The following is an 8,123-nucleotide window of genomic DNA, read 5'->3' as shown; positions in this document are numbered from 1 at the left end:
TTTACAACTTGAATTATTTAGCATGAATATATTTGATACTTTGAGATCAACCAAACCACAACAAAAGATTAAATTAATATCTGAACAGATAGCCATTGATATTTGTGCTGATCATCCTAGTGCTTTCTGGAATCGAAAAAAGCATATTGTGACTCTTCCATATGAAGATAATTTCTCTGAGGATGATATCCCACTAAAATCTCGTCCTTGCCAGATGAATGCCGAATTGGTTGAATTCTGCAAAAAGGAAATTGATAGTTTGTTACAAAAGGGTTTGATAAAACCTTCTAAATCCCCTTGGTCTTGTACTGCATTTTATGTCAATAATGCAGTTGAAAAGGAACGAGATGTTCCCAGGTTAGTTATAAATTATAAACCTTTGAACGAATACTTGAAATGGATTAGGTATCCTATTCCAAATAAAAAGGATTTATTATCAAGATTCTATGACGCCAATATATTTCTAAATTTGATTTAAAATCAGTTATTGGCAGATTCAAATATTTAAAGAGCACTCTTATAGAACTGCTTTTAATGTCCCGTTCGGACAATACGAATAGAATGTTATGTCATTTGGTTTGAAAAACGCTCCTTCTGAATTTCAAAAAATTATGAATGATATTTTCAACCCATATTTGGACTTCATCATTGTTTATATTGATGATATTTTGGTTTATTCAAACACTCTTGAAATGCATATTAAACATTTAGACATTTTCAAGAAAATAGTTATACAAAACGGTTTGGTGATTTCTAAACCAAAAATGAGTCTATTTCAAACTGAAGTCAGATTTTTAGGACATCTTATTTGTCAGGGGAAGGTTACCCCTATTCAAAGATCGATTGATTTTGCTTCTATGTTTTCTGATGTCATTACAGACAGCACACAATTGCAGAGATTCTTGGGAAGTTTAAATTATATTTCCCCCTTTTACAAGAATTTATCTCATTATTTAACCCCGTTATACGATAGGCTAAAAAAGGATCATAAAGCATCTTGGACTGATAGTCTCACCAACTTGGTCAAGAATATTAAACTTCGTGTTAAATCTTTACCTTGTCTAACTCTTGCTAATCCAGCTTGACAGAAGATTGTAGAGACAGATGCGTCTAATATTGGCTATGGAGGAATATTAAAACAGATCAATCATCATGATAAAACTGAATATCTAATTTGATTTCATTCTGGAAAATGGAGCGATGTTCAGATAAAATATGCAACGGTAGCACATGAAATGTTAACTATCGTTAAATGTGTATTGAAATTTCAAGATGATTTGTATAATAAAAAATTCTTGATAAAAACAGATGCTCAATCTGTAAAGTATATGTTTGACAAAGATTTCACACATGATGCCTTAAAACTTTATTACACAACTCCGGTAGTTCTCCCGCAAGCTCACAATTTACAATACAAAAGAAGAGAATAAGAGAGAGAGTACAAAGGAGAGAGAGTGGTTGCTGAAAACCTGCTCTTTACAAAATAAAACAAACTTATTTATAGAAACTAAAAAGCATCTAGGAATAGTAGTAGAGGGTCCCCTATGTGGGTCCTAGAAACAGTATATCTATTGTTGCTTATCCGCTAAATCTTATCTTTAAGCTTTGAAAGGAATTCTTCTGCTTTCTTCAGTGTGCCTTCTGAAATTGGCCCTTCTGATTCATATGACTGAGCTTCGTGAGTATCCTCATTTGTTTCATTGTGCATCGATGAGTCTGATTTTGCGTAGTGCGTTATATTAAGAAGAAGATTTTTCTTGACTTCTTCCAAATAATTATTAATCATTTCATTCTGATCATCTTTATCTTGGTTAGAAATTTTTCTAGCCATATGTCTTACTGAAGTGTCAGCAATTATTCCTTTCTGAGGAATTGATTTATAATCTTGAATTGTCGTGGAAATCAAGTCCAACAGTTCTTGTCCGTATAAGGACTTTGTTTGGGGGTCCCTTTTCATTAATTTATCCCAAAAATTGTTGTAATAAGTTCGATATAAACAGGGGATTTGTTCTTCGGTAAAATCCACTGCTGGATCCCATTTATGAATCCAGGGAACAAAAAATTCTATAAAGAAATATATATGTTCAATTTGTTGCATATAACAAATGTGTTCTTGGTGATATAGATTGTTAAGGTCCGGATAAACCTTAACTCATTCTTTGTATAACTTGAGAAACGATTCAGGTAATATTTTTATCGTTGGCCCGTGGTATGACCACCAATTTAAAAACCAATTTGGAATAGGATTAACAAATATCTTTGCACATACTTTAATGAACCAAGTATGTTTGTGTCTCTCATTATTATAATGGAGAACTTTATTAAAAGCCTGAATATAGTCCCAGTATGTAAATTTCATAGAGACTTTGTTACAGCTAAACTGCCTTTCTGTCATCGAGGAAATACCCCAATCTTCAATAGGAATGATTTGTTTTATAATCATTTTGGAGAAGTTATAAACATTCTCACTGGTATTATAACCTGAGAAGTGCTGAAATTCAACACATGTGCTTATTATCAGCAGAGTTTCATAATATGACCGATAAAGTTCATTGAGTAAATACCGTTGGAATTTCTTCCATGGTTCTTCTTTTCTTTGCATCTCAGAGTTTTCTAATAGGAATATCATTTCTCTTTTCTCTATCTTTTCATATGATTTGATATCATCAACATCATCTTTAGCTATTGAAGCAAAAGTATTACTTTGCTTTTGTGATAAATATGCCTGTGGTTGGGTATATAATGGATTATTTTCTGAAATATCTTCCAGATGTACTGATGAAGCTGCCTCCTGAGCTTTTGAGCTTAAATTAAATAAACTCACTCCTCCTTTTTGTATAATTGGAGTATTGGATAAAGATCCGTATGACGATCTCGATGAACTTGGGGAGTATCTTCCCCTTCCTCGCGGGTTATTTCCCTTTCCTCGACCCTTAGTTACCCAAGGGGGTTCCATCCTATAAACAAAACATTTTGTTTTAGTCATCAGGAAGGTTATATCATTCATAATAATCATAGCTCTCATAGAGTGCTTCTTCCATCATATAATTGGCGACGATATCCATCATCATTCCGTCTATGATTCTCCATAATATACATTCCTGTAAATCTCTATTAAGAGGAACTACCTTTAGAATAGTAACTAAATCTTTATCAGGAAAGAAAGCTAAGAAACCCATTGTTTAAAAAGCAAGATATTCTCTCGATAAGAAGTCTGGGAGAGAATTATCACTTCCCTTTTTATAATGAATTTCAAAATCAAAAGGGCTTAATTGTGCTTGCCACTTGGCGAATATTAGCTTTGAGGCATCATGTTTGAACTCTTTGTCAAACATATACTTTACAGATTGAGCATCTGTTTTTATCAAGAATTTTTTATTATACAAATCATCTTGAAATTTCAATACACATTTAACGATAGTTAACATTTCATGTGCTACCGTTGCATATTTTTTCTGCGCATTGCTCCATTTTCCAGAATGAAATCGAATTAGATATTCAGTTTTATCATGAGGATTGATCTGTTTTAATATTCCTCCATAGCCAATATTAGACGCATTTGTCTCTACAATATATATATATATATATATATATATATATGAATATGAATGATTTTACCCCTATTATTAACTATTTAAATATTAAATTGTGTCATTTTAATTAAAATATTAATGACTTTTTTACTTAGATTAATTTCTAATTAAATATCTTATTTGATAATATTTATCATCAATCATCTATTATTATTATTATTTTAATAATAATAAGCTTAAATTAATAAATCCAAAATCTCTACATAAATTACTCAATTTTTCCTCTTTCCATAACTTTTTTCCGTAACCCATCTCATAAATAATATAGTTTATGTGGATAAAGTATTATCTTTTATGATAAATAAAGAAATTTAATAATTTCAAAGGGTGCAAATCTACATGGTTTATTAGCTTTAATTTTTTTTTCCTATTCTTCATTCTTTTTTATTTGCTTTAACTATTCATATTCATAACTCATATCTAATTATCTATTCAATTTTTATACTCTTAATATCCATAACTCTCATCTTTTCATATTTATAACCTCCAAATATTTAATCTAAAACTTTAAGATATCTTTGGTGTTCCTTCATTTCTATCTAATATAAATTCAACTTTTTTATTTCATGAAACTCCTACCAAGGTTATCATTGTTATTTTTATTCTATAGCTAAAGTAGATGAAGAAGACTCTTGAATTTTGATAGGATATGGAAGGAGTTGATAAAAACTCGGAAAATTATGTACTTAACTTTGTATTTATTTTTCCATCTATATTATTATTGAATACGCCCCTCATTAGGTGTTTTTGGTCATATTATTAAAGACTTATTTGTAATTGTTGCATTTTGTTACTTCATTACATACATGTTTTCATAGAATTTTAGTCATCCTAACATGTCTATAAGAAAAAATACATGGAACACACGTGCAAAGCACGGGTTTAGAAACTAGAACGATGATAAGGGGTAAATATGATCTGTTTAACGATAAATATATCAAATCTAAATTGCAAAATTGAGGGGAGTATTTGCCACTTTTCCCTTTATATATTCACGTATCATTATTTTTTTCAAAAGTTGCAGCAGACAGAAAATAATTATCATTACTCATTCTACTTGCAACGAAACAGTCAAGGCATCAAAATACAGCTAAATTCAAACAAATCGACATATGTTCCATGAAGATTCACAAACATGATTTTGTAATTGCTAATGGCAAAAAACTCTTCTTTTTCTACAACAATAATAAGCAGCGAGAGCCGCAATTTCCTTCATTTCAATTTTTTTGTTATACTTTTCTTTTAAGTCCGTTTAGAAAAGAATGTTTTTCTCACAACTCTTTAATTTCAAATTTTCAAATGACATATTTAATGTAATACACAAGATTAAAGTTTATTTTGATAAATTGTACACTTTATTTAAGATAACAGAATTCAAAATTCGTCTTTACTTTCTTAAATTTCATATCAAATCCAGACAACCAAATTGAAACAAAAAGAGTACATAAAATTGATGAACCAACAACTTAACAACAACAAAATACCCAGTATAGTCGTACAAGTAGAATCTAGGAGGAGGGGTGTACCCAGACCTTATCCTTACGTACCCTTAACATATATACATAGAATTAAAATTCTAACCTAGATAAACTAATTAACTTTCTGTCCCTTAACATAATATTTCTCCACCACTACATCCAACTTCATTTGTTCTCTAAATACGTCTACATAGTCATGCTACATGCCACTTAAGTCCATTTTCTCGATAGACGATGTTTCAGCAAGGTCATTGTAGACATTGAAATTTATTGCAAACAGTCATATAGCAAAGCGTGGTATTATTTCTTGATAAATTTAGAGATGGAATCTTCACTGAAGGCAATGAATAGTACCTGAGATGGTGATTATTCTTGATAAACAACTTTTTCATAATTACTGAACACACATAAATGACACATATTTTACCACTCAATATTAAACATTATACCTGAAGATGACTAGTAACTTACACTAGTGAGACGAGGTATATTCAATACTTCAAGTATATATCTCTTTCGAATAACATCCTGCATATATTTCATAAGAATGTGACTTTAATTTAATCACTACTATAATATTTCTAGATCAAGCCGAAATATATGTAAAATGATAATTTTAACAATAAGATAAAAAGTTGTCATATTTACATGAGAATAACCATGTTGTAAAGAGAGAGAAAAATTGTCATATTTATACCTTTTTATACACTTTATAACAAAGCCCAAAAAAGAGGAAATAAAAACATCAAAGAGTTCAATTAATATCATTAAGATTTTTTATAGTATCAAATCAATCAAAAAATATTTATAGGTTACTATATTTTATATCTATAAAGGAAAATGTGTGTATTGTAACAATTTTAGATTGAGAGAAAGGAAATTGATGTTTTTAGTCCTTAAAATATTGATAAGTTTTTGTTTTGATCCTCAGAGTATATTATTAAATATATTTAACTTTCAATTAATTAGAATGTATAACATATATTTTATCTTTCAACTTGTGAAACCTTACGAATTTAACAAAAAATATTAATTTGTAAATTACTTATGTATAACTTACATAAATTCCATAGTGTAAGGAGTAAATTACATCATATCCCTACCTTTTTTTTAATTACAATAATCTCTTAATTTTTACACCATCTGGATACATAACTCACTATCCATATACGTTAATGCTTATACATTATGTATCAAGCTTTTACGCTAAAAAGGAAAACAACATAAAATCCAATTAAAATCCCTTAAATTACGTTTACAGGTTTTTTCTTACTGTCAATCAGTCAGACGCAACTCCTTACAGAACCAACAAATTCAAAATTCAATTTTTTTTTATCCCTATTCATTGTTCCCAGTTCATCGAAGAACCATTCAAATTAGATTCAAATTTGTCAAAAATTTGATAAGATACATAATGAATAGTTATTGGACTAACAATTTCTTTTGTGAATCTCAGATCCACCATTGCAGTAGATCGATGAGATGAGGAAAAACTTGAAAATCTGAAACATAGTAGAAGGAAATCACAGGAAAATGTTGGTATGTTGCTTGGCCTTCCCTTCGTCCCCTCTCCATCGTGGCCACCACAACAAGAGATAATCAAAGAAGCTACCGACCACGCCAATTTGAGTATCATCCACATGATGCAAGCCTTATGGTTTTTGGAACATTGGATGGTGAAGTAATTGTTATCAACCATAAGAGTGAAAAAATTGCTAGTTATATTCCCTCACTTGGAGCAATGAATTGGGTTTATGCTGGCTCAAAATTATTGACAATGGGATTCAATCCCTAGCATTTCATCACAGGCTAGCACAATTCACAATTCAAAATTCTTCTTCCCATTCTTCCAAAAAATTCTCAATTTTTGAATCAAACTTGTCGACAAATTGTACTGGTACAACATGAACATTCGATCTTGTTGAGACATTCCGGAATATGGAAAAGTGAGGTGAGGTATGAACTATACAAAAGTGATGAAATTTTTGTTAGTCAAAATATTGGTTTTGTGAATCTCAAATCAGTCATTGTAGCTGAATTAGAGATCGATGAGTTGAGGAAAAATTTAGAGATCTGATACATCATTGAGGTGAAAAAACAAGAGTCAGGATTTTCCATGTATCCACTATGCATCAATACAATAGACAAAAAGGCTGAAGAGATGCATAACTTTGATGGATCATTCATACCTTTTATAATGTTGTGTAATTATTTTTTGAATTTTGTTTCCGAAATGGATAGATTTATCAATAGAATATTATTTATGTATATTGTTTAAATTAATTAGTGTTGAATTTCTACTAGATACGCTAAATAAGTAATTGTTGCCCAAAAGATGTTAGGTTTGAGATCGATACATTATAGTGTGGTAGTTGCTATGTATCAAATACAGTTAGTATAAATTCAAATTTACGTATCATGCCTAAAAAAATGTGTATTTGTTCATGCAAGAATAGAATATTGTGTATCCGATACATTCTATCATGTATGAGTTATATGATTAAGTAGATGTAATATTTTGTTCCATAAAATTGTGTATCTAACACACAATTTGTGCAATTGTGTTTGATAAAAAATTGTATTTAATATTACACTGTTTAAAAAACATAATTTTGTGTACATGATTCATTATTTTGTGTATCTAATGCATAATTTAATATATGTATTAATGTGCTCCATATTTATTGTATAGGATACATAGCTGCAATATCTTCTTATTTTACCTCAAACTAAACAAACTCTTGATAATAATATTTATGTATCACCATATTTGAATCTGATATATACTTGTGTGACACTTTAATGTATCATATAAGTTAATAAGTATCAGATGCATTGTATGTGTCAAGATCGCTATTAAGTAGTCATGGCATGTTGTTAATTATCATTTTCTTAGTTGTCTATCTATTATAGAAAAAGACAATACTGACAGATTCATATATGAAATTTTTTTAGGAAAAATTACTTAAATACACAACTTAATTTATCATATTTTCCAAAATTCCCTACCATTTAAAAAAATTATAAAAATTCATATTTTCCTCACTCTCTC

Source organism: Solanum tuberosum, unplaced genomic scaffold (genome assembly GCF_000226075.1).
Source record: "Solanum tuberosum cultivar DM 1-3 516 R44 unplaced genomic scaffold, SolTub_3.0 scf00086, whole genome shotgun sequence".
Taxonomy (NCBI): domain Eukaryota; kingdom Viridiplantae; phylum Streptophyta; class Magnoliopsida; order Solanales; family Solanaceae; genus Solanum; species Solanum tuberosum.
Note: the sequence above shows the minus strand (reverse complement) of the source record.